Below are 27946 nucleotides of genomic sequence, written 5' to 3'. Positions count from 1 at the left end.
ACTCGTGTTGTACGCTCTGAGGTCGCATGGGAATACATTGGGATTGCTCTGGCACTGATTAGGAGTATAGCCCCTGAACTTCCTCCAGCAAGTAGATAGGTGTTTGTCAATCAGATGAGACAGTATGTATAAAGAGATAATAGGGGGACTTATAGACTTCTTTTCCTGGCTTGAACGGTTACTGTGATAATCTGAGCACTCCTACCAAAAGTGATGAGGTGCTGTTTTAGATGCTAATAGATTTCAACACACCTAATGCGATAAAGTCATCACCTCTTTCTTCATATACACTACATTGTTGCTTGTGAGTCTCAGTAGGACTTTCGCAGACCATGTGTTGAACCATTAGAGCTCAATGATTTAGAGGTAAGTGCAACCTGTTGCTTTTAATGCACTACAGTAAGTATTAAAAATTACACTTTAGAAAGCTCACTGCAGGAAAACATATGAGTGCTGTACATTCTGTGACACTGAACTGCTCTTTTATTTTCCCACCATCTACAGTTATAAAATTAGATAGAAGTATATATTCGTTTCTGTATGTAAAATAACAATGAAAGATGATAAATGATTTGATCTTCATTTTTCAGGAAGAAATTCTCATTTTGGACACTTTGTTTGTCTGAATCAAAGATACCATGGAGATTATTTTGACAGATGATGAATATATGAGCTCTTGAAGCCCTTCAGGAGTAGTGGAGTGAGAATTAGTCAAATAAAAATGATAGACCACTATTTAAAAACATGTGCTGTTACAAAAGGAAGAGGTATTTACTTCAGTCATATGATAAAACCAAAGTCTACATATTCAAGACATGAATCTGAATTGAAATAAGGTTACTCACTGTTTGGGCAGAACTTACCTGTATTTTTTTTTTCTTTGTGTAAAAGGTTTTCCTCTTTCCTCTTGGCAACATTCAGAATACTGTAGGCCTAACATTTATGGCAAAGAGTTATGTTTATTGCTTAGGATGAATAACATGCTTCAGATAAAGACATGCAAATCTTTTAATTCTAATACCTTTGGCTAAGGACCAGGAATTAATTATGTCAACCTCAAGGATAATTAAAAAAAAAAATCTTAATTAGGACTTTGGAAAATTCCACAGAACTTATCTTTCTTTTCAACTCTTTTTTCCCCCAATAAATACTGTTGATAAATCTCAAGAAATCCAAGGTTTTCTGTATGGGTACTCAAAAGGAATTTTTAATAACAAAAACTGTAGAATTCTTTTCTTATCTCTAAAGTAATCAAGTAGAACAAATTAATGGAGTAACTTCTGAGTATGTATTACTCACTGGAAGATACTGTACCAGACAGTTCATGGCTCCTAAAATACTTATCAAGCTTTTATTATGTTATTGCCACCAACTGAACTGGTAAGCAGATCACATGATTTAAGAAAAAATCCCACGGAATAAACCAGAAAATATTGGATAATGTTAGAAGTATGCATACGCTAGGTTTTGTTCCATTTAGGTCAAAGACAAAAGATCCTGCTGATTTCAACAGTCTTACTCAGGCCTTAGAAATATTTTGCTAAAGTCACTGTGCCTGATAAGGCTTCAGGTTTATTTCCAGTAATACTGTGGTATCAGTAATTAGAGCAAGGCACTGCTGCTTTCTGGTACTGCTGGTATCATTCCCATCAGTTCATACCTTCCTGGGTAGACTGCATAATTTCAGAGAGTATGTTTACAGAAAATACACCTTGTTTCTTCAAAATGATTTTCCCAAGAGTGATACTTTGAGCTGCACAGCAATCCTGAGCTGCAGTTTCAGCTTCATGGCATTTCAGCAGTGAGATACTGAGCATAAGCACTGATCAAGTTCTCCTTCAGTAGTTCATACATATAGAATACTGATGGATATAAAATAGGATAATACAATCAGGAGTTAGATGCAAATACTTTTACTTAAAGTCAGCATGCTGTGGCTACTAATTGTGCCTTGCTGGCAGAACTAGATGTTTCTGTTTTTCCTTATGTCATGGGTTTATGATTTTTTGTTATTGGTATTCCACATCTAACAGCAGAACTAATAGGCTCATCAAAGAAGCCAAGACGGGAGGAAAAAGACACCAACTCCAGTTCTAAAAAGCCTTATTCTAACACTTTTGACTATGTGTTAAAAATCGATTTTCCCTCATCATAGTATTTTACTTACCACAAGATGGCACTGTTTTTTATTTCTTTATTCTTAGCTAGCACTGTCCACAGTCCTCTTGTGTTTCATCATGCTCTCTAAAGAGAAAATGATCAGATATCAATAGTATTTAGCACACATTTATTTCATATATCTGTTTGTTTGGACCCCCTGCTCTCTTTATATTAGATCTGAAAAATGTAGGGTAGTGGCTTGCAGTGTTTACTGCTTGCAGACATTATTTTCCTTTCAGATTGTAAGATGCTTCACAGACAGCCAGATCACTTTTGAATTTTCAGATTTAGCTAACTTGGGTCCACTAAATCAAAGAATTGTTTCAGATGTGAGACCAATCCAAACATTCTCCTAAAATCATGGTAAAGATTTGGATGGACAGGATTTGAGTTTTCAATTCATAGAGAAATAAGGTAAGTGGCAGAAAAATTCTAGACAGCATTTCATACAGTTCTACTATAACAGTGAATTTTCATTGTAAATCTGGAAATAGCTTGTATTAAATAAATCTGTAAATATAATGTTATATATATATATAATGTTATTGGGTAGATGCTCCCAAATGTTCCCATAAAAGACTTGTAGTGCCTACAAGGACAGGGGGATTTACAGATATCCATGTTTATGTAAATTAAGAGACTTTCATTAGCTGAAATAGGTGGTGATAAAAAATGATTTCTATCTTAGTATGCATTCAAAATGTTACCAGTTATTCTATTTACATGAATTAATCATGACGTTGTTATGCATGGGAGATTTGCAAGTAAGTTTGTTATCCCAAAGCATGATTTCTGCAGAATTCAGGCTCTAAGAAAGCTTACCAAATAACTGTTGTTTGAGTGAAAAAAGTTGGGTTTGTGTTGAGAATCTGAACTAGTGACTTGCTGAAAGTAGTGAAGATCCCTCCTTCTACAGTATCCCCAGAAAGTATCCAGTGTTTGTTTTCTCTCTTGTGAAAGAACATCTGTTGTGAGTGGTATGAGCTATCTTCTGGGTCTAACCCACCTCTAGTTACTCTTTTAATAACCCAAGTCAGTATGCACAGTAAGTAGGACATGCATGGGTCTCCTTTCCACATAATGGATAGGCAGCAGTAACCTTGCATCTGCTCTTGTGTTAGTCTGTCACTCACAATCAGGGGTTACTTGATGCCTAAAATAATTCCTCCCTTGACAACTAATTCATCTGGGAAGAAAAAAGACTCCATCCAGATGGTGGGAATCTCACAGGCTTCTATTTTTTTTTTTAATGGCAAAGGCTCTACTTTTTTAATAGACACTTAAGAAGTTATATAATGTTTTTGGAGCTATCATGTGCTATTATCAGCTTTTAAATATGTATTAGGCATTCAGAAAATAAATCCTTGCCTGACCTGGCAGAATACTTCTCTAAAAACTTGTGTTGCTACAACCCTTTACCAATGTAAGTTTTAATACCAAATATTGTATCTTTTTCTAGACGTACAAATATGAGTCAGAGAAGGGTGGTATGGTGGGGAAAGGAACGGAACAAATATTTTTCACCTAATGCAATGTCAGTTTGCTGAGATTTTTGGCAAGTGTCACCATCTGCACACTGCTTGGTAGTCCATAAGCAAAAAAGTAGTGGTTCTAGTCCAACATAGAGCAGCTGTCTCTGTGATAAAGCCTACCACTCCTGGAAATGCAGAAGGATTGCAATATGTAGCTGCAGAAATGAAGATATAATATTTGTGAAAAGATGCCTAATTTCCTTACCTAAGGAATTAGGCTTCAGAAATCAGCCTTCAAGAAACATCTGTTGTCTGTTGAGAAAGCCTACATAGTTTCACCCCACAAGGGGGGTTGTCAGCGTAATTGATTTTCTATTGTTCTGTTGTAAAAGTAGAGGACATCAGCCAGCATGACAGTTGTAATACTACTTTTCATAAATTGAGATTTCTCTCCTTGGAGTGGACCAGACACTCGTAAGAAACTCAACTCTTAGGACTTTTGAAAAATGAGTTTCTGGACTCTGTGTTTGGAGAAAGATTCAAGGCTTGGAAGTCAGAATGCAAACAAAAAGGTATCTATATTTGCCCTTGAAAAGTATTTGGGGAAAAAAAATATTTGCTGAATATCTGAGGTTAGAAATAGTGGTATCAACCTACTCCCTTGCATTAGGACCAGAAACATACAAAAAGGGATCATGTGGTACTCTTTGTGGACCAATGATGGACCAGTGGCCATCCTAGCAGACATTGTTTAGCTCTAGGAGCTCAGATGAGTTTTTGGTGGCATCTCAGGGAAAATGTATGAAAGAAAGGGCAAAAGCACTAGGCAAGGAGAGGAGGGGAAAAAAGGGAAAAAGCAATAGGGTAAAGGCCAAGGTCAGAGAAAGAGGAAGGTGGTGAGTGCTCCATGGCAGAGCAAGGGCCTGCAGCCCATTGAAGAGGCCCATGGTAGAGTAAGGGAACAGTGTGAGGAGGAAGGAGAAGCAGAGAGGAAGTGTGGTGGACCCATCACAGCTCCCATTCCTTGAAAGAGGACTCAGGAGTGAAGTGGGAAAGGGTGTGGGGGGAAGACCTGTCTTTTTGATTTTGTTTCTCAAAAAAGCCAAAGCTCTTTCAATTGGTGAAAAATTAATTTTCTCCAAGTGAAGTTTGGTTTAACAAACTGGTAAGTAACAGTTTGACAGTAACTAGTAAGCAGTTTCCCTGACTTTGTCTCTACCCACAAGCTTTTTCAACATATTTCCCCCCTGCGAGCCCCCATAAGGAAGGGCAGTGAGAGAGCGGCTGAGTGGGCGGCCAGCCACTGGCCAAGGTCATCTCCCCACATGTAGACACGTAATAGAGCCTCTTGCTCTGAATAACTTCCCTGAAAACTACAATAATGAGGCTGACAACAGACAAAGATGTGAAATTTTAGAAAAAAAACTTTGAAGTTAAGGTACAGAAGCATTGTATGTTTTGAAGAGTTACATGAGGCACCTGTTAAGGGAGAAGAGACCCAGGTCAACACCTTGACACTCAAGGATGGCACTGTAGGCTACCACCTACCTTTCTTCTCATATCAGAACTGAAGGATTTAATGAAAAAATGCTGTTTTCTTGCATTTTGACCAGTTAGCTAGCACTTCATACTCTAAGCTGTCTCAAGCAACAGGCATTGAATTTGCCCTGAAAAAATGCTGTGGTATTTCCATCTGTCAGTAACAGATTAAAAAAAGATTGTGTGGATTCTTTATAAACAACCCTAAACCTTCACCTACGCAATTTATGTCTAAACTAAAGAAGCTCTAGTGACTGATAGCTGGACTCCTATGCCAACTACTTACCAACAGACTGACAAAATAAATTTGCTGAAACCTGTACATCACTGAAGGGACCAGGAGCAGGACTGAATTCCCAGTCTTCGCTGTCTTTTCTTAAACCCTGCTTAAACTTCACTCTATTATATAGTTTCAAACTATTATGTCAGTATAACAGTTTGAAACCTATTTTCTAGTGACTCATGAACTTTGAGAATGAATATTCCTTTTGCATGAATGTTACCAAATCTGTATTAAACACTAATTTATTCACTTTTAGGGCTTATTTTTCTGCTTCAAATGCTATCCTTAGATTTTGTGGCCAACAGGCGTAGGAGTAGCAAGTAACATTTATCTATGATTGACAGAAACCTGCTTATTGCTACTGAGGGTATTATTTCTTTAAAAGGAAGCAAAAAATAATAAAGATTATTTCTTAATAAATAAGTCTAGAAACAGTATTACATCTTTTCTTTTTTCCCTCCGCAAAATATAATGAAGGTCAAAAAGATGCTGCACAGAAATTAAGAATAAATGCATATATTTCTCATTAATAGGACTTGTAAGTGAAGTAAGGTTAATTCGTCAGACAGGAAGTTGAAAGTAAAATTCTGCAGCAGCACTGGAAAGGTGGAAATCTTAAAAAGAGTGATTTTCCCTATTGACAGAAATTATGCTGTCAGATGCGTGGTGATATTAAACTGAACAATTACAAGGAGTGCTTTCTAGTATGATGAATATTTTGAAACTGAAATTAAATATGATTTGAATTGACCCTCTGTGTTGATACCATCTAAGAGCCTAGAAGGTTCAGTTAAACAAAGCATCTGAACAGAAAAGCCTTGGAAATATGCATCCGTGGGCAAAGTTAGGAGTGCAATCAGCCAACACATTTCCACTGCAGCTGATCTTATTTTATTGCTTGGGAAATATAATTTACCAACTTAAATAAAAATATTTTTAAATTAATTAGTTGAACAAATAAAATTACAAGACAAATATGCTTCATTTTGAAACACTGTTCATTTTGAGTAGATTTTCCACAAAACAAATGAAGAAGCTGAAACAAGGAGCAGAGAAGTTTCTTTCTATGCTTTCTAACTTTCTTTCACTGTTCTAGAGGGTTTTGTGATTTCAGTTTTTCACACATTTTTGGTCTTTGCAAGCAATTTTCCCTTCCTTCTCATACTTCAATATTTTCCATCTTGGAAAACAGTATAGGAGGGGGGGAAAAAGGAGAAATAAGAAATAAAAATCTAATATTTCTGGGAGATCATCTGTGCTTAACAGAGCAAGAACAGCCCTGGTTACAGAGCCCCACTGATCCTAGAAAAACCCCAACTGATTGACATTTTGAAACCACTATGAATCAATAAACTAATGTTTGAAGGTTTTTTAACTGCCTATAATCTGTGATTTTTTTGTACTAGATGCTTGATCTCAGGGATATCCTAAACTACATCACAAAACCATCTCAAACTGTTCCAGCTTGTGAGAGGAAGGAAAGGGAAGGATATAACATTCTTGGGGCTGTCATGTACTTGGATAAAAACAAGAACTGTGTGTGCACGGACCCTGAGATTTTGTTTGTTTGTTTTAAATCTCTGTTGTCAGATCCTCTAAAAGTGATCAGCATCATGATAATTTGTCATCTTCTCTGGCAACAGTGAATTAATTCTGCTTACCTTTTAACAAAAGCCAAAGCACTGAATTCTTTGCTGGGTGAGCTTCTTTGAGCAGAGCTTGTTGCGCTATTGAAGTTTTTCATTTATGTCTGTTCACTTAGTTTGGTACAGTGAAAAGTTGACTCTAACTTCTGAAACTCCTCAGGATTTGAAGGCAAAGAAGTTGGTCTCCCACTTCTAATCCATGAAATAAGTTAGACTAGAAGAGATAATATATAGCAATTCTCAAATCCTAATCTGTAGCGATCAAAAAGCCAATTAATTTAGTTTAATACATACAAATCATACTCCTTTATCTAAGAAATCTACCAGTGTCCTATCTTGGTAAAACCATGTCTTGCTTTTTCTGTATTTAGCTTATTTTTGGTAAAATATTGTTTTGTATATTTAGTTTAGTTCCAAATTCTCATCTAAGTGCAGCCTGAAAGATCTGAGTAATGCTTGAGTGATACATACGAGGCAAAGCAAACTCTGAAATAAATATGAAGAGACACAGAAAAACTTTCCGGTAAGCCAAAAGGAGAAGTGAGCTTTGTCACTTGTAGAAGAAACAATCTTTTTTTAATGGGAAAACAATGAAAAACAAATATCAATCAAAATTAGAGCCAGTCTTCTAAATCAATGTATCTTACTTGTTGATTAAAAACTTGATTAAAATTGGCCATTTCCATCAGTACTCCATTTCCACCCTACTTAAGTGTACTATCAATTATGTCACCCTGCCTGCTTCCAGAGGAGAGTGAAGGGTATTTGTAAACATGTTGTGTTATTTTAGCTGTATTTGTGCTTCTACAATACTTTTGAAGATTTCTAATCTCTATTATAAATTACAAAGTGATATTTGAATCCAATGTCTATTTCCACAAGTGCTTTTCTTTTACACTGACATTAATAATTAGGTGACTTCTCTTTATACTTTCTGTAAATGTCTTTTACACTGTAACTAGAGTAGGAATGAGGAACTGATGAGGAAAGGTAAGGTCAGTGCACCAGATTCTTTCACCTAAGGGTTTTCCAGGCAGGATCAAAATAGCTATTATGGCTTGATTTATTTTTTATTTTGGCAATAACTCTGGAAGTGAGCCTTTGTGTTAAAATGCCTGTATGGAGCTGCCCCTACACACCATTTGTTGCATCAAAGACTTTCTATTTACAGCTATCTCATGGCACCTGGTTGCTACAAGGTTTGCAGTTCTCACATTTTCTGAATGTCAATGAACTATAAAATAATTAGCTAAGAATCGGGTCATTTAACTTGAATCAATTTATAACACTTTGTTTTCTCAGTTCTGGCTCCATCACCTATGTCAGCACTACGTGGGCAGTCCCATTTGTACCACCTTAAAATTGAATTGATCATATATTAGTTAACGGTTATTCACACATTGCCCAGTGGAATAATTTCACAAAAAGCTGTATAACTGAGGAGATGAAAAGGAGTTGGATTTCACTGCTAGTTTAATATGTGCAGCTGTTTCACCCTGACATCCCTTTGCTAAATGTTCAGGAAACTCCATGCCCTAACACATCATTAAAAAGCAAAAAAGAATTCCTAATTCTCCTGAGCATCTCAACTCCAGATAAGAGTGATAGCCTAAAATATATCATCTGCTTTAAGTCCCATGTAGCTGCCACTTAAAAAGAAAACTTCCGTAAACCACTTCCGAAGGATATGAACTCTAAGAAAATTGGACTAGAGATTTAGTTGAACAATAATATTATTATAATTTGGGGCTAAGACTTGCAGAGTCTGGACCTAGAAGTTCAGCTTGCTACAGTAAAGCCACGCTTGCAGAGCCTGTACTGTATTATCAAGGCACAGACTTTGCTATCCTTGGAGATTAAAAAAAGAAAGAGGAAAAAAGTAGCAGGAGGGAGAAACCATGTGGACTTAGAGAAGCCATGTAATCAGTGGGCGTGCTCTTCTACCTGCTGATTTTAACTAGGAGTGCTAACCACGCGACTCAATGAAGTTTTTCCAAGGAGGAAGGGCACCTTGTTACTGTAGTGTCTTTCTCCAGGAATATACAGGATTTTTAACAAGTCCCTTTAAAACTGGTAAGGGAGATGAAATGATGCTTAATGATGATGAAAGTCTCATCAGCATGAACTGACGTTGCTGTGCAAACACAAAGTAAAATTTTTTCCTCTCTCTTCATTTTTTCTAGGAAATTCTCAACAACTAAAAAGAAACAAGACCTCTCTGGCCTTTAACTTTAGTATTAATAGTGCTGATGCTGCATTATTAGTAGTAAAATATTGGATTCATAAACCTGAAAGCACTGGTTGCAACACAATAATTCCTTGTTATTCAGAGTATAAAACTGACCAAGTACTTTTCATTCATGTAAAGCTTTTAACTTTTATGTGGGAGAGGGGATGGGGAAGCTTGTCATGTTAAAGTGCATAAATTCACCTCTGAGTTCCCGACATGGGACAGAAGACCAAACAATTCTTTATGTGCACAGATATATGTTCAAGTGGAAAGGTTGATTGTGCGCTTTAATCTTGAGTAAAATGCTGACTCAGTCATGACCCAGCTGCATAAATGAGTGAATTGCTACTGCTATTCAGCCATTAATTCTGGCTATATCATTTTACAAGGATGAGGAGTCCTGGCTATCCTTTCAGATTTGTTAAGGTTCCTCTGTAAGACCTAGGTTGCTTCAAATTTTGCCAAAAGATGTTGTCTTCTTTCTTTTACCAGCTAAGCAGCAGTACCTTAGAGAACTAAAGCATATAAGCATTCATTGAAGGAGAATGTTTTGCGAGAAGATGTTTTCCATGCTCATAAAAATTGCTGACACAATAAAAATAACTAAAAACAGACTGTAAGTTCCTTGTAATTAAAAAAAAGAAAAGATATCTGAAGGTGTAAAGTCTCCACAGTTAGTGCTCTGTTATTTGTTGGTGTTGCCTTTTGTCTAATCACATGTGGTTGACAATGGGATTCTACTGAATTTCATTGTATTAGCAGTCAGTGGTATAAAACAATGTGGAGATAAGTGTTAGCATACAAAATTCATTTTCTGCTCCTTCTTTCTGCAAAGCTCTTTTCTCCTCATGCTGCTATAAAATCTTCAGTGTTGTTTCTTCTAGTGTGTATTGCTCTAACTGGAAAGAGATTCTTAATGGTGGCCTCTGAACTAGTCAGCTCTCATGTAGTGACAGAGTTCTTATTGCTTAAGGGCCAAAACACTGCCTCATTGCCAAATGTCTCATAAGACCAGGAATTGACAGAACAGTACCTTTCTCATTTTTCCAGTTTGTCATCCAGGAAATGTATGGTGACATTAGTAAGATCTGAATGTTAGGGTCAAAGAAACTGTACAGTGAGAATGAATAAGAGATATGCACAGCAATCTAGGGAGTGTGACAAGTCAATGCCTACTTGTTTTAGTATGAACTGCTTTTCAGTTGCTTTTTGTTTAGATTTCAAAATAGCATTCAGTACTTTCATTGTGATAAATGAGGAATATGTTTCTCGAGAAGCTGTTGAAGAGGCAATAACTTAATGACTCAAAGATTCAGACCTCTAGTCAATCAAGATCCATTTTCATGATAGCCAAAAGCTCCAGTCTACCTTGATAGTTTCATTACAAAAGGTGCTTCTTGAGATCTGATGCTGCATCTTCAGCCATTCTTCTAAAAAGTTCCTTCTAAATATAATTCTGCTAAAAACACTTATTTCAGTACCTGCCAGAAGGATAGATAGACTTAAATTTAAAAGGGCTTAAGGTAAACAAATAAAGTAATACAAATTTTACAGCATTTGCTGGTTTTGGTTCAAGCTCTTCTGCCACTCTGTAACAGTACTATGCTGTTAAACTGCTAGAGTTTGGGTGAAACTCTAGAGTGTCTCAAGTGACATTGCTCACTTTGCTCTGTTTTAAACTGTATATCATAAATTTCAGATTCAGAACTGCTGTACGGTGGTTTGGACATTACAAGGGACATATACGTTTTGGAACATTATGCTCTCTCAACATCTTGAATTACTGCAATTCTTTAAGTTTATTTTGGACCTTATTATTAGGAAATATAAATGCAGAAGAAACTCAATTATTATTTTTTTTTTCAGAGCTATTAGCAGCATTAAAGACCCCCTTGTCACTGGAACTATGGAAACAGATACCATCTCTTGAAAATATTTTACCACTAAGAATGAATATCATTTAGAGGCTACAGATAAATTAGATGATCACAAAAAGAAGAAATGATACCCACATACTTTCAATTTTAGGTGTTGTGTATGGGTACATATAAGCACACATATTACCTTTGTAATTGAATGTATAGATGAGAATCTGCCCTCTCCAGCTTCCTGCAGCACTCTCCTACAGCCAGGCCTTTATAGCACTGTGCTCTCCCTTGGAGGCTTTGTAGCTGGCAGAGATCTATAAGAAGGCACCTGAAAGAGGAGAGGAACGCTGTCAGAACTTTTCAAGATAGATCTGAGTTGTAAAGTGGCATTGTAGCAAAATATAATTTTGCCAGTAATCAAAGAAACGCAATAGGTAAGAAGAGATGCTTCTGATTGCAATACAGAACTCAATTGCATTTTGGCTTCCTCTTCCCAGAAGCAAGTAGGCCTGAGACAGAGCCCAGTTCTTGCTCTTTTGTAAATCATGAGGAAAATGTCTAGATAATGACTTGTGTAAGCAAGCTCAGAATCACCACTGGCTTCCCAAAGCAAACCCTAGTGTTACAGATCAGGTTTACAGGCTGTCATAGGAGTCTTTCCTGTGAGCATAAGTTGGTCAGTTTCTGAGCCAACACTGAAGGGTATAAGGTTATAATAGTTAACATACCCTTCAATGGCAGAGCACCATGGGTCATTGGTAAAATGGAAGGCTTAGCAATGGATCAAATTGTATCTGCCAAGTATATTTATCTTTCTGCTTGCTAAGTGTTAAAGAGTCCTGGTGACACTGATAAGGGAACTGTTACTTATATTTGCAAAGCCTAAATACATCGGGTCATGACCCCGATTGGATAAGTGGTAGCTAACTCTTATGGCTTTCTAACAATAGAGAAAAATTACAGCACTGGTAATTGGGCACCAGCTATGGAGGAAAATGTGAATGGCAATAAGTACAAAGGCAGATTATGACTTTCTGACTCCTTGGCATGCTTTAGGGAGTATATGGACCATACCACTTTAGTCTGATCTTCACAAAGGAGTTGTCTTTGAACAAGCCGAGACTGACAGCTTTTTTCTGACTCTGTGTGAGGTTTAAGTCTGGGACCTGGCACTCATGTCACTGGTGCATGACAAAAAGTAGAGAAGTAACACTTTAGAAACACAGTAGGCCTTCTGCTGCTTCTTTTGTTGCCTGGACAGTCCAGTGTTCTTTCGTATCACAAAAATACAATAAAGGTGCTAGCCATCGATTTGGTCAAGGATGAAACTGGCATAACAGACCTGCAATGGTGCAGAACTAATCTGCAGCCAGGCCTTTCCTGTGTGATAAGCCCACACCCAAGTAACCTAATCTGCAATGGGAAATCACACACACAAAAAAGTGCCCAGCATTTAGTGACGGCCTGAATTTTTTCACAGTCATTTGAAGGTTTCCATTGGGGTTCTCTAGTCATTTGATGTGGCAATTAGCAAGAGGACTTTTGTACTCCAAGGAGATGAAACAGCCCTCTCCAATAATTATTTTATGCCTTGAACAGAAACAAAAAAAGCCCAAGGAGCAGATAACATTGTTACATCAAACAGCAAACGGGTTGTGCTTCTAGCTACTTATTTTCTTTTATTAAAGCAAAGTGTTACTTTTCCCATGAGAAAAATCCTTGAAATTATAAACCTAAATTTCCCCATATTGTCTCTAGACTATCTACATTTCTATCTAGGTTTCTAATGCAATCTGTTTGCTTTGATCCTGTAGCATTTTTTAATTCTTATTTGCTTTTAAAACTCTTTATGAAATATTAGCAACGTGAAGGGGGAAAGTGTTAGCACCATACGTAAGACCTTGTTTTCTTCCCATCAGAGCCAAACACGGAAAGATAAAGTGAGATTTCTTACTTAACATGCTTAAGAACTCACATACTCTCCATCAATAATTTTATGCAAGATAGAAGAGTTTGATTCCTCCACAGTCAGTATAATCCGTGCTGGAAAAGCTGCATATGAAATACAGTAACTGCCTTCATTCACATCATAACTTCCCAGTTACAAGTAGACAGTTTGTAAGTGAGGGAATTAAGTCTTGGAGATAGCTCTCTAAGATGCACAGTGTAAACTGATGTCAGAACCCGTTGGTTCTCTTGCACTATTTTGAATATTTAAGTGAAACCCATGAGATTTTTAGTTAGAGGAATTTACTTACTTCTTGATTCTTATCCTGCCTTTCTTTGTAGATGAGCAAATATGTAGTGTTATAGATACAAGCAAAAATATTTGACAAAGAATTAATAAAAACAGATATTTCGGTCTATGTTTAGATTTTTAACAGCTATCTGTTTATTTTATTCTTTAGTTTATTGAGGCATCTATACATGAAACTGGAGACTCTTTCACTAGCAGTGCAGTTTCCTTTGCAGGAAATTAGAGATGTGATGATTTGTCTGGGATTTAATCAGAATGGTTCTACTTTCTTTTGAACTTATTTTTCAGTCATATTAACTGATGAAATTACTTTTTACACTGAAACATTCCTTTGTAAATGTGTTGTCTTCTGCATTCAGTTTGCTCTCTAAAGAAAGGGGTTAGGTCTAGTTGTGCAGACATATGCTGTTGCTACACATATTTAACTTTTCACCCACACTATAAAAAATCCCTAACTCATCCAGCATGCTGTTATCAGCATTTAGTCCTAATGAAAGAAATCATTTTTTAAAGGCAGAATGAGTGGGCCTAATTATGTTCTCACTTAAACTGAGTGCAAAGGAGATCAGAATCAGATTCAATATGCTTTTTTTTTTAATTATTTTTCCAGAAAGACAGAGTGAATAAGCTTATCAACTTCACTGGTAGTTGGTCTTCCAGTTGGCATTTTCATTATACAAAATTAACTTGTTTTTCCACTTCCAAGAAATGACGTAAACATACATGTTACAGACTGTATGTCATAGCTCCACTCCTCTGACTGAGTCACAAAATGTTTTATTTCATTAATGATGAGCTTTCCTACAAACCTTTTACTTGAGTACAAAATATACTCAAGAAAAGTAATGGATTATTTGTATTATCTGGAGCTGGATGATTAAATTGCACATCATTATTTTTTCACCAAGTTCCATCTTGCTTTTGTGGATCAGTTTTGTTGCCTGTATGATTTGATGGGCAGCCAGTAAATTGACTACAAGCCATAACTGCTAATAGCTGAGAGCCATAATTTAAGCTGAGTTGCTAGGAACTTTCTGTACACCACCTAGATGGCTTATGATCATCTTTTTTGTGCAAGAACTCACATTTATCAATTCAGATACCACAGCTTGAGGCAATTTTCATTATTTACTTAAAAACTGTAAATATTTCTGCCAATGAACACTCAGAGCAATCCAAAGGAACTGGAACACAGTTGATTTACTTTTGTATCCACATTCAAATAAATATTTACAGAAATGTGCTGCATCACATGCTTGGTTTTTGCACAGTAAAGAGTAATCCAGATGACATGTACCTCAGTCCAGGAAAGCAGCAACAGACCCAGCAAGGCACAGGGCAAACATATAGTGGCTAAACACACAGGAACAGCTGGCATTTTCTTACATGCCTGACAGACATTAGGAGATGTATGCTACCCATCAAGTATTAACCTGGGGAACCAGTGAAGTGCTTCAAATGCTTTTGCGTAGAAAAAGCACAGAAGGGAAGAGATTTCAGAGCAGCAGAACAAAAATGTCAGGTTGTATCCTTGGGCCCAAAAGGAAATCTTCGATAAAGCTGGGTAAAATGTTGTGAGTTTGGAGGTAGCTGATAGATGAGAAGAGGAGGTAAGCACATTCTGCATCCAACTATCTGCCTCTTAGCCATGCATGGGGTAGGTTGATTTGAGTCCACTTCTCCATTCAAAGCCTTGGTCAGTGCCCTTCTCTTCTTCATTTCACTCCACATACCTTATTCTGCCAGGTGCTTACATCCCAGACATATGCTGACTTGTGTCCATATGCTATAGATATGTCCTACTAACTCTGATCAGAGGACATCTTGATTTCTTGCCTTTCCTTTCTTTTGTATTTTACTCCCTGGGAATGACTGCTTATGCAATTATTGTTACTGAACTATGGTAGACAGAAATCATTCAGGTAGCTCTCATGGCAGGAAAAACTCCAGGGAAGGTGTAAGTGGTCCTATCAGAAATCACAAATGGACACAGCCTTCATCTCAGTGTGGAGGTCAGGGCTGAGAACAGTTTGCGAAAGTGGACAATGGGCTGAAGGATAGGAGGGTTAAATCTTCACAGCTTCACTCTCACCAGTAAAACCCAAAGAGCAGCTATAATTTGAACCAACTATCCAAGCATGGTTTAACATCACTTGTACATTTGACTTTTCCACACACCACACCCAGCACCCCTACATGGGAGTCAGGTGGGGCTATCTGCCAGGAGTTTGTATCAGAGGGACAAGCATCCAATCAGTGAAGGAATATATTTGTCCCTTTCATGCAGTGGCTTCACTCTGCAAGTCAGTATAAAGAGTGTCAGGTGTGAAGGCACTATGGACCCATCTGCCTTTTGACAATCCCAGATGCTCTTTGGCATGCTGTTCCTTAGAAGAAATGAGGCGGGAACAAAACAGTGCTCTGATCCTCAAAGAGTTTTCATCTTTGTACTGCCAAGGCCTGATCATGACACACAAACTATGTGGTCTGTATGAAAGATGAACCATCTTTAAAGCATCCATCATTTCCTACTGCTGTGAATACAAATGCTACTGAATGCATGAGTAAGAGGCCTGCAGCACATGAAAATGCTTTGTCAGTTCTTTGTGGGAGAGCAGAGTCCCTCTCATTTGTCAAAGAAATTCCGAAGCACCTAGCAATAGTTGACCTGCTTTCACAGGAAAGAGATGCAAATTCCAAACTGGATTGCTGAAAGCAGACAAAGTCTTGCACTTAAGTACAATTCATAGGAGCATGTAGAAAGATAAGGATGTAGCACAAGCATAGGATTGAAGGTGAAAGAGAACAGCTCTTCCCAAATGAGATTGTATAAGGAGCAAATAAACATAAATAAGAACAACACATAAATATTAAAGACATTGGAACTCAGCTTTGGGGCTCAGAAAGATCTGGGGAAACCCACTATGTCAACTGGGCCCATGCTTACAACCCATTACCCATCTATCCTGCTGGAAAACATGATAACATCTCACAGCATTGTACTAGTTAGAATACTTGGGGATAGTGGAGCAGCCATGACCACACAGCTCATGACAGTTATCTGAATATTTATGTAGATATCTCTGTGGTTTTAGTCTGTCTTAAGCTAGGCTGTTGCTGCAGTGGTACAAATAACTTTGACCCATTCATGCAAGAGCAACTTATTATTAATCTCCATCTGCCAATATGGAAGAAGTAAAAATATTAACTCACCATGATCCAAGATGACTCTCACTGAAATGGAGGCTTGTTCCTTACAGCAGAATGAAGCTACTGATTCACAAAGACACTTCAGAGTGTATCTTACTGGCAGCATGCTCTCCTGTCTCAATGACTTCAATAGGGTTCAGGCTGCAGCTTAAGTATTTAACTGAGATATTTATCTTTAAAATCCTTTTTAAGGCCTTAGTTGCATGGGAATGTTGCAGTGGTTTGACCTAGGATATGAATTTAATTGATTTAGATAAATCAGTGCAAACTCTTGTGGGAATATATTCATTTTAGCGTAAAAAGAGCAGCTATTAGTTTGTCTTAAATTAGCTTAGTTTTAAATTAAATTAAATTAATCTTCTTACCTAATTATTTAGCCAAGCTTTAAAGCCATGATTTAAAATCTGACTGAAGTTAAACCAATGCACTTTCCCTGTAGACATAAGACTTTTGACCCTGTTGCTTGAATTATGTAGTCTCCATTCCTGATTAAAATGATTCTGTAGTCATCTCACGGAGTGGGTGTGGAGAGAAGCTGACAGCAGTACATGTGTTCCCTTGAGTCCTTTAACAATAAAAGCCAGATTCCTTTGGTTTGACCTATGAAATAGATGTCTTCTTGTGTACTTCTAAAAACATGTTTGCAGTCTGCTCTGGGGATATACATGTACATATGTTCTTTTAACTGCCAGAGATGCTGTAAAAAACATCAGAGTTTAGGAAATGACAGAGTGAGTGGGTGGCAAGAAAGGATCACATAATCCTCCAAGAGAGTCTTTTGGGTAGAGACTAATTTCAGGATGTGAATAGCAGCTGCGGGTTTTCACTGCATATAGTACATCAGAATTCTTACAAATCTTCATACTGGGACAACACAACTGAGAATTTGTAGGGGCTTTAATGCAGGCTCAGAATAGCAGCCTCCTTAATGCCTCCTTGCCTTCCTCTTCCCCCTCTCGATGTCTTTAAGGAAAACAATGGTCGAAGAAGTCTCATGCTTCACCTAATTGCATTTTTCATCACAGTTTTTACAGTGATAAAGCAGATCATCTCCTTTGACCAGTCTGCAAACATTTCTTTCAAATGTCACTTGGAAATGTCTCTCTCATTGGTCAAGGCAAAAGGATCCAGATTTTGTTGCTAAGTGACCCAGTCTTTTCCAGGGTGCTGACACTGTTCAGTACAGAAGCACATATGGTATACATATATAGCCAAAGAAAGATCCAGTACTTAAATTAGCGAAAGAAGGAAAAACATGGTGAGTCCTCCTGAGTCTAAATGGTCTACAAGCATCTATTGCTAACACTCACCACTATCCAAGCTAGCTGCATGTGGGGGAGCATGAGAGGAAGACAGCTGGAGATGGCAGTAGCATCACTGAGTTTCACACTGTCTGCTTCTGCTGCTCTGGTTTGGCACCTGTGAAAAAACAAAAATCCTAAATCCCAGGGCAGGCCTTTCTCAGCAGCACTTATCACAGCAGATGTCCAAGAGGCATAATAAATATGTGGAGGGCTACTCCATATGCTAAGGTACGCTCTACGGGCATTCTTGTGATGCTCACATGGGCTCTGATATTCCCTTCCCTTCAAAAATTACACTTGCTACCTCACTTGCTGTCCCACATTACTCATTTTTTAAATGCCCAGGTAATAAACTGAAGGAATATGAACTGAGACCCAAAGACAATGGAAATCCAAACCAAAAGATTAAGGGGCAATTGTATTTTCTCTAGTTCAAGTCTCTAATGCCAATTGGATTAATTGGGAGATGAATCCAAGATACTAAACACTGATATGACTCAATTACGCATGGTATAATAGGATGTCATTCAGTTCCTGGGCTATTTTGTTCTCTCCCCATGGGGTAGTCTTGTCCATTTAGATCATAAGTTCTTAGGGACTTGAGCTTGCTACTGCTCGTGTTTAGCACAATAGCAGTCCTTTCACAGCTGGCCCCTTGGCAATCCAACAAGATTACATTTACTATTAGTATTGTTCAGTGGGAATTTTTTCCATTAACTTTAACTGGAATTAGATAAGGCTGATAAATGCTTTGAAATGTATTACTCATAATGCTGATGTAGAGATGTGCTTCAATATATTTTTTCATGGAATGTCAAAGGTCAGAAGCAGGAACGATCCTAGACATTGTTCCAGTCTCTAGCTTTTGACATTCTGCAAATCTTATGGACTGCTTTTCTCAGACTTTCATAACCATCTTCTGGCAGAAGATGATGTGAAGGTAGGCTGATGCCACATTTTATCTGAGAAAAACTCATCAGCAAGTGAGCATAGGTGGTACACAGAGAACGTGTTGGGTGTGGGTCTTCTTTGCCGTTGCATGGTTATTGTTTGCAGTTAGTTAATTATCATTCAGTGTGCTTTGCATGTTCTTAGTTTGATATGACAAAATCTGAAAGTAAAACTAAATATGTCTGGTGGCTTTGATACTTAAGTATCCTCAAAGATGGAACAACTCCCAGTATGCACGGGGTATGGCTGCACATGAAAAATATGTGTGGTTTTATGTCAAAAGTTTTAATGTAATTGTGAGGGAAAAGTATACTAAATAACAGTGTTTAATTACCATCTCCACTGAGATTTATCAAGTATGCACTTACATTTGTATACACCAGCAAGGCTGTGTCCCCTATACATTTGACCTCAATCACGCAAATCAATGGATATTAGAATACTCTTATTCCAATTATGAATCACAATAGTAATCCCAAGACTGGAAGCAGTTGTATTAGTCATCACATAAAGTCAATATCTGACTGAAATATTTGTATTAAGATGCTTGTTTTTGAAACATGGATTTTTCTCACATAAAATCTTTTTGTGCAATATTATTAATTGGATGGATTTTTTTTGTAACAGATTTTAACTCAATATTTTTATCCAAGTGCCTTTCAAGACAAATTGGAACAAATTTTTTCTGTTCATATTCATTTTTAATACCAAAACTGAGGAATGTTAAATTTAACCACTGTTTAAATGATTTCAAAAGCAGTTTAGACACATTGTTCCACGTAAATATTAAGTGAAATCTTGTGAAATTGGGTTCACAATTAAGCTGAGAGCAATCAACGCAGTAAGCATAACATTTTTCCTGTTACACCTTTTGCAATATTATTTGCCAAAGAACTGAAAAGGATGGCCCACACTGTTTTCACAGTACTAAGTGTGAGGAAAAAAACGAGAGAAAAAAAATATTTACTATTGTTTCTTGAATATTGGGAAAACAAAGCTTGCAGTACTCCAGACCCGGTGAAAAGCAGCCTATCTGTCTCCAAAACTCTCGGGGAAATAACCTGGACAGAATGTCAGTTCACTGCTATATGATCTCTGGCTGCAGGAGTGTACTGGGCTCCAATTCAGATGTTAAGAAAATTAGGAAATGGAGAACAAAAGGACCATTTTATCTTCAAAGGTCAGTATACTGATAACCGGGCTCTTCAGATTAATAGCAGATTGCTCCATAAACAGGACTACCCCACTAAAAAGACAGCGAGTATAAAATGCTATTCAACATGTGAAAATAGATCAGAATATAATCTAAATCTAAATAAATAAATTCTGAATTATCACTGTTGGATCACAGTCATTAAACATTTTCAGACATTTTGCCTATATATAACTTGTAAAATCTTCTTTTGATATTCTTTAGGAGATGAAAGGCTAAGATAATATTAAAACAAGATTTCTCAGTATATCTAAAGATGAAAGAAAACTCCCAAAAGTGTTCACCAAATAGGTACTCACCATGAGCTAGGAAATTGGTGGTTCAAATGTCATGGGGAAATAGTATGTCAGTGCAAATTCTTTAGTGATCAATAAAGTATTCTGCATTCAAGCTTCACAAAAAGGTTTCTGAGAACCTTCTCAGACTCCCCTAGGGACAATCCTTTGACATATTCATTGACACCTACTGGGGTAGTTGTCTTTCTAGTTTCGCTATAAGACAGCAATTTGCCACCTCATTATCAGTGTGATTGATGAGAACACCATCTGAAAATCTGTCACGTGATGATTGTTGGTTTGACTCCTCTAGATTGATCTCCTTAAAGACATACACTGATGTGCATGACAAAATGTTTTCTAGGGAAAGATGTCAATGACAGGTTTTTTGAAAGAAACTGCAGTTTCTGCAAAAGCAATTGACTCTTCCCTCCCTCCTCCCCATCTCTCCAATTCACCCTTTTTTCTCTCTCTTTGATATTTGTGTTTAAAAAGTAGAACATTAGACAGCTTTTGCTTTTAATGGCATTCCAGAATTGGCTTGCTCTACTGGCAAATGCAGTGACTTTGACACTAAAGTGCGTTAGGCACTTGTAGATCTCTGAACGAAGTTCTTTGTAAATTAGAGATGTAATCAGTGCATAAATACCAACCCTATGAGCCCACTGAACACTACATCACTACAGTGCTTTTGAAATTTGCATAATTTCTCCCTCTTTAGCTACTTGTTGTGTTTCCATTCTCTCTCTGTTATGCTTTTTACAGCTCTTCTTTGTATAAAAGCTAAGCATACCATACTTTGAATTGTTCCATTTTTCCTTCCTATGTTAGCCCTGCTTTTGCAGGTGCTGTCAGTTCTGTTACAGGAAGGTGAGTTTGCAGCATGCTGGGAAGCCAAGCAAGCTTTCCCCTCACTAGCCTAGCAAGAGCACACAGAACAAAATCGACTATTGCTGTGTCTTCCTGGCTGCAGCTCAGTGGAAATTTGGTTGGACACAAATTACTGTTCAGTGCAGCAGTGCCATCCTCATCTGCCACATGCAGTTGTGAGCTCTGTGGATCCATGATGCACCCTGTCTTGTGACACAGCTTTGAAATCACAGCTCTGAAATCACAGCTCCAAAACAAGAGACTGCCTCTGTCTTACCCATCTCTACTCCTCTTCACCAGGGTTAGACAGCCACATCTTTCCCTTATTGCTGCTTCCCAGCTTTTTATACTTACTCATCTTGATATAGTCCTGATTTAAGAAAGTGTTTCTACAGATAACATTAAGTTATGAATCAACAGGCCATCTTTGTGCTTCAGAAATGAGCTAGAGATCGTACCGAAAGCCAAACATAAATAGCAACCAAAGTCTTTTGATGTCAAGTCTTGCTGTTGGCCATCACTCTCACTGGCTCCTGTTGCAGGCAGGATGGCTGCCCACTATTTGGAGACACCTGAGAAGTATGCCCCTCTACTTTCTTGTTGCTAGCTTGAAGGCAAAGAGGATGGTAGAGGATAGTGGCTGTGCTCTGCTCTCCAACTGGGTAATGCAGTTATAGCAACTGGAGTTTAGCTCCTGCTTGGAGCCAAGAGTGCTCCTATGCACTGTGCTGGTGTTCACATGAGCTTCCAAGTTCGTCTCATTTAGCACTGGGCTGAGACATTAGACACAGAAAGAACCTGAGCAATAATCTAAGAAAAAAAGGCTTTCCCAAATCTAGATTTGCAAGTATTTAAGTTTTCCAAAGAGTATGAATTCCATTAATTCCATTTTCTTAGTTTCTATATTTTTATTTCCAAAGAAGACTTGAGTCTTACTCTTTTCTCTCCATCCATCAGATTTCCTTTATTTTCTCTTATTACCTTATACTGTTACCTTTCCAACAGGGGAGATCACCGTGTTATCATAAAATCATGTAGTCATAGGATAATTAAGATTGGAAAAGACCACTAAGATCATGTAGTCCAACAGTCAACAAATCACCACCATGTCCACTGAACCATTTCCCTAAAACATCTCACTGTCAGCTGAGAATTGGGGGTAAATACAGATTGAATGCAGATGTTAGACTAAAGGCTAAGTCCTATGACCCAGAACATCACCATAAAATGCAAAATCTAGTAGATTAATTTCTTTCTGAATTCTACGGAATATTCCATTAGACTAGAATTCTTCCGTAGTAAATTAATACCATACCTGCTTTCAACATTGTCTGTTTAGTAGTATACATTTTATATTGACTACTGTTCGGGAAAGAGATCTCAATCTGTAAGATATTCAGGAACCTGATCCCTAACCAACAGCAGATGAATTCTAATCCACTTTACTGAAATGACTGTTACAAAAACAAATCCAACACTTCATATAAAGATTTGAAGATAAAGATTGTATTAAAGCTCTTTAAAATGCATTTTCACTAAATAAAAGTTTATTCAAACATATCAAAAGTCTCTGAGAGCTTTGCTCTTCAGCATAATTAAAAAAACACTCTCTGTGTTCTTTGAAGGAAAAAAGCACTTGTTCTCCCACCTTCTGCCTCTGTTTTTAAATAAGCTTCTTCAGGACAGAGACACTGCAAGACCCACTGTATTCCCAATAACATGCTGCACATAAGTGGAATAAAACAACTCCGTGTAACACAACCCAACAGCACTGCCTGACAGTGCAGGGCTGAGAGAGGGGGCTGTTCTACCCCAATGACTGTACAGTGGGGATGTAAGTAAGCAAACTGCAGTGGGGATTTGGAATTTCATTAAAGCCTTAGAGATAACATCTCAGATGCGTATAGGCTGAGAACGAGGAAAAGACCCCCAGCTGATGCATAATGTTGCTATCACACTGATTTCCACAGCCTATAACAGTTCGCCCATGGTAGTGATGCAGTCCTGCACCCTGCGCTAAGGCTGACTGTGGGCAAGCCGAGCACTTGGTGCCAGTGCCCAGGTGCTACTCTCCAAGGAGGCTGCATGAGAGGCAGGGCCCATCCTCATCACAGTGCACAGGGCTGGGGGCGGCTGCCAGGGCAGGGAGGGAGTGAGAGGACACAGAGAAAAGCGAGGTTGGGGAGGGGGGACCCTCGCACAATGTGGAGTGACTTAAGGCAATTAAAAGAAAAACGAATGAAATTTCTGGCTGAATGCCAGAGTACTCTTTTCCCCCCCACACCCCCCTTCTTTGCTGCCATTAGTCCATGAAAATGGGAAGGTATGTGAGGAATTCCCCACTTTATATTCCAGCTCCCATCTATTGTATTTTAGCTATGCCAGAGCAACACTTATTCTCTCAGGCAGCCTGGGAAGAGTCAGGCATCTTGTCCAACAAGACAGATGACAGAGCTGAGTCTGACTGAGCTGTGGCAGAGCTTAGCAATGCAAGCTGAAGGAATCTGCTGATCAGATAGGGAAACAAGAGCGCTGACTTCTGCAGCAAACCACCTTTTGGGACGATGTCTTTTGTTGCTTCTGTTTGATCTATAGGGAAATAAATAGCCTTTGCTTAATCATTCTGCTTGCAGCAGTGGGAGGTCAGTGATAGCAGATCGATATTGTTACATGTTAGAAGGCACTTGAGGTTGTCCTACTTTTACTATACGCTTGGAGTCTCACAAAAACCCATTCTCCGTTTTTTGTTGTACAACCAAATGTTCTCCCTGCTGAAGCCAGAGGCAAAAATCCTACAGATGATGACAGAGTTTGAAATTCAGTCGCAGAGAAACTCCTGATCATCTCCAAGGCAGCATACATTAGTTAACTGAGTCTTCATAGCATTACAAGTGTTGGAAAAGACCTCTGAGATCATCTAGTCCAGCTATCAATCCATTACCACCATGCCCACTAAACCATGTCCCTCGGTGCCACATCTAAAGAGTGTCTTGCAACACTCATGTGAAGTAGACTAGCATTACTGATGTGTCTGCCAAAAATCACACCTCCACCAAGTTGGGAAAAAAAAAAGAGAGAATCCTAATCAAAACAGAGGCCCTAAGTGTGCTCTTTGCATGTGTCCATCTGACCTGTGTGGCAGTGCCCTGCACAGGAGAGATGAACACTCCTGCTGCTATGATGGTCTCACACAGACACCAGCATCAGACGCCTTCATCCCTGCAGCACAGCACTCTTGTGCTTAGCAAAGCTACAGCTCCCATGCCTGCCACTACAGCCCAGCTTTCTGCCCTGCTCCTGGCTCCAGCAATGGGCCATAAGGAGTCCAAAACACCTGGATGTAAAAAACCAGGATGATAACTATGTCCAACTATTTGTCCAACTACTTACCAAGTGCAAATTGTGTTTTTAAGGATATAGTATTTATTTACTTCTCTTAAGTGTTTCATTCTTTCAAAATTTCAAGAAACAATAGAGATCATATTCCTTACTGCCAAGCAGAAGATTCATTTTGTTTTGCGAACATATCCATAAAATACTATAGAATTTATTATTTACCTTCAGTATTTTTTAATTGGTTTAAGGGGTTTTTAACACATGGAGTTTTATAATAAGAAGAATACTGATAAAAAAATCATTCTTTAAGAAAAATACTGAGTATTTGTGACTTCTCTATTAAGAGGAAATATAAAACAATCCTGATTTCATAATTATTTCAATAAATTTGTGTTTGAATAAGCACCCAAATCTTGAAAACTTGAATTCTGTACTTGGGAAATGAGGCCTGGTGAAAACATCCTAAAATCTTAACAAATTAACACAGAGCCTGGTATCATTGCCGATTTTGGCATTTTGTCTTTTTTTTTTTCTGTCTTTTAAATTAGTGTTTTTGCTCATCACTGTAGTTAATACCTCAGGAAAAACATATTGACTAAAGTATAAATTTCAATCATATAAATAGTGTGCCTAAAATTACACTGCCTAAAACTGAAAATGTGATGTCCAAAATTATCTTTCCTCCATTTGTTCTAAAAAATTCAACATAACATGACATATTTTTGCTTTGTTTTTAGAAACCTTAGACTGTGAAATTTTGTTTCCCCCCTCAATTCTTCTAGAATTCTAATTTCTACAGTTTTCTGGCCAGCTCTACTAAAATAACATCAACTCTCTCCCTCTTAGTACATTCAAATATAAACATGTGTAAATCCCATTCATAATTTTATAGTGGTTCTATTAAAACCAAAAGACTTTTCTATCCAAAAGTACAAAGAGGATGCACATATCCTATATTGCAAGGGATTTCTTAGTTGTCATATAAATACCTTCACACAGGTTCTCATGCAGATTAGCATAAGGATATAGGGCTTCTTGAACAGGTCCATGATTTAATGATTAACAGCTGCAGCGGAAGGGATTTCTGGCCTAGTTTTGGTGGCATGCATTCAGAGAGACACTCCAAACTTGTTTTATATCACATTACATAGCAACAGAATACAAAAAAACCATGTACTTCTCTTTATGAATGTGGACAGTTGAGAGGCAAAAAAAAATAGAATCAATAATGAGGAAATAACGACTAACAAGGAATGACAGCACTGTATACAGCGATGGTGTTCTTAAATCATGCAACAAACTCTATTCAAGATGCATAAATGATTTATCTCATTAATGTAATTGAGCACAGACTTTCCACTTCTCCAATTCCCTTTCACAAAGGGCTCCTTGCTCAGAGAATGTTGTTCCATTTCATTTGTCTGTGTCTGCAGACCAGGAAATTCACAACTCATACTGTTACTTCAAATAGCAGTCCCTCTGAGAGCCCTATAGTGGAGCTGCCTAGGGCCAAATTCCCCTTGGCTTATTTTGATGCAAGACTGAGATACTCCATCTGTGTCAGTAGATGTATTGATTGAGCTGATATACCAGAAAGGATCATGTGAAGTAGCAGGCTTGGTTTTCAAGAGCATAAAGAGTCACCAGAATGGAGATCCTGGTTCCGAGAGGCTTGGTGTACATGTTGACAGTCCAACAGCTGCCTCATAAAGTGTTCTCTCTAGATGGAGGTAGCACCTAATGGCACATGCACTCAACAAGACTGAGTGTCGGGTCCTGCACTTTGATCACAACAACCTCACGCGATGCTGCAGACCTAGAGCAGAGGAGCCAGAAAGCTGTGTGGAGGAAAAGGATCTGGGGGTGGTGGTCAACACTCAGCTGAACACAAGGCAGTAGTGTGCCCACGTTGCCAAGAAGGCCAATGGCATCCTGGCTTGTATCAGAAATAGTGCAGCCAGCAGGAGCAGGGAGGAGGTCATCCTCCCGTACTCCACTCTGGTGGGGCTGCACCTCAAGTGCTGTGTTCAGTTCTGGGCCCCTCACTACAAGAAAGATGTTGAGGCCCTGGAGTGTGTCCAGAGAAGGGCAACAAAGCTGGTGAGGGGTCTGGAGCACAAGTCTGATGTGGAGTGGCTGAGGGAACTGGGATTGTTCAATCTGGAGAAGAGGAGGCTCAGGGGAGACCTTATAGTACTCTACACTGATCTGAAAGGAGGTTGTGGCAAGGTGGGGGTCAGCCTCTGCTCCCTGGTAATGAGCAGTAGGACTCAAGTTGCACTAGGGGACGTTCAGACCAGATATTAGAAAGAGTTTTTTCTCAGAAAGAGTGGTGAGGCATTGGAACAGGCTGCCTAGGGAAATCATGGAGTCACCGTACCGGGAGGTGTTTAAGGAAAGGATAGATGTAGTACTTAGGGACATGGTTTAGTGGGCAATATTGGTGGTAGGTGGATGGCTGGACTAGATGATTTTAGAGGTCTTTCCAATCTTAATGATTCTATGACCCTATGCCATGAGGCCTTGGCCCTCTCCTTGTTCAGAGCATACCATACGCTGCATGCTCCCTGCTTTTTTAGGGTTCCTTTCCGTGAAAGCAGGTTGGGACTAGGAAGAACAGGTCAGCTCATGTCAAGTCTAGATCTTACCCTTTTAGGGAACAAGGACACAGCCAAGGCTTGCAGCCAAGAACAGGGGTTCATATCCAGAAGTACAGACCCAGCCAAAGTGCCCTGAAGACGTGAAGGATCGCCCTCTTATTTCCAGAACTGCTCTGTGGGAGAGCATTGATTGACAGGCAGAAGGCAAGGTTCATTTCACCTCGCTTCAGATGTCTACAATATAAACTTGTGCATATGAATACTTTTTTTTTTTAATGGGCTTGAGGAAAATAGGCATTCCTCTTACACCTCAAATTACTAACTTCAGAATTAGATTTCATCAGAAACTGCTAATTTCTCTCCAGTACTAATAAAGAGAATTTCTACTCTGAAGTAGAAATCTTCACTGAACCATGTAAACTTGGAGGACAAGAATCCTTGCACAGCACAAGACTGTATTAGCTAATTTATTTTGCACTAAGCTTGTCATGGATGCAACCTGTGGCTGAAGTTAGAACTGGATGAATTAACTTTGGTTTTATATCATCATAAATGATGGCAAAATTTAGCCTTTGATCTAAACGTTCTGTTTTTTCTCTTTTCTATAGGGAAAATATAAGAAAAATAAATAAATGAGTATGTTCCCAAATGTTTTTGGGGAATTTTTTTTCTTCCAGCAGCATCTTTAGTCAATAAGTTAGTTGCCATTTACTAGTCTTTTAAATTTGTGAT

General features: G+C 38.3%; 2 long non-coding RNA genes across 3 annotated transcripts in view; both read right to left on the bottom strand.

Moving 5' to 3' along the window:
• On the bottom strand, nucleotides 864-7273 carry LOC110401070. Its single transcript, XR_002440234.1, has 3 exons — nucleotides 7116-7273; nucleotides 2168-2244; nucleotides 864-933 (listed from the first exon to the last, which is right to left on the bottom strand). It is a non-coding gene; the product is annotated as an uncharacterized LOC110401070 (long non-coding RNA).
• Nucleotides 11403-27946, bottom strand: part of LOC110401549 — a 32770-nt gene continuing 16226 nt past the window's right edge. For both annotated transcript variants that reach the window (XR_002440422.1, XR_002440421.1), the window contains exons 3-5: nucleotides 17976-18084; nucleotides 16669-16892; nucleotides 11403-11526 (exon numbers count right to left, since the gene is read on the bottom strand). This is a non-coding gene — a long non-coding RNA (uncharacterized LOC110401549). The remainder of the gene's footprint in view (nucleotides 11527-16668; nucleotides 16893-17975; nucleotides 18085-27946) is intronic.

Source organism: Numida meleagris, chromosome 6 (genome assembly GCF_002078875.1).
Source record: "Numida meleagris isolate 19003 breed g44 Domestic line chromosome 6, NumMel1.0, whole genome shotgun sequence".
Classification (NCBI taxonomy): Eukaryota; Metazoa; Chordata; class Aves; order Galliformes; family Numididae; genus Numida; species Numida meleagris.
This window is presented reverse-complemented; position numbering and strand designations above follow the sequence as displayed.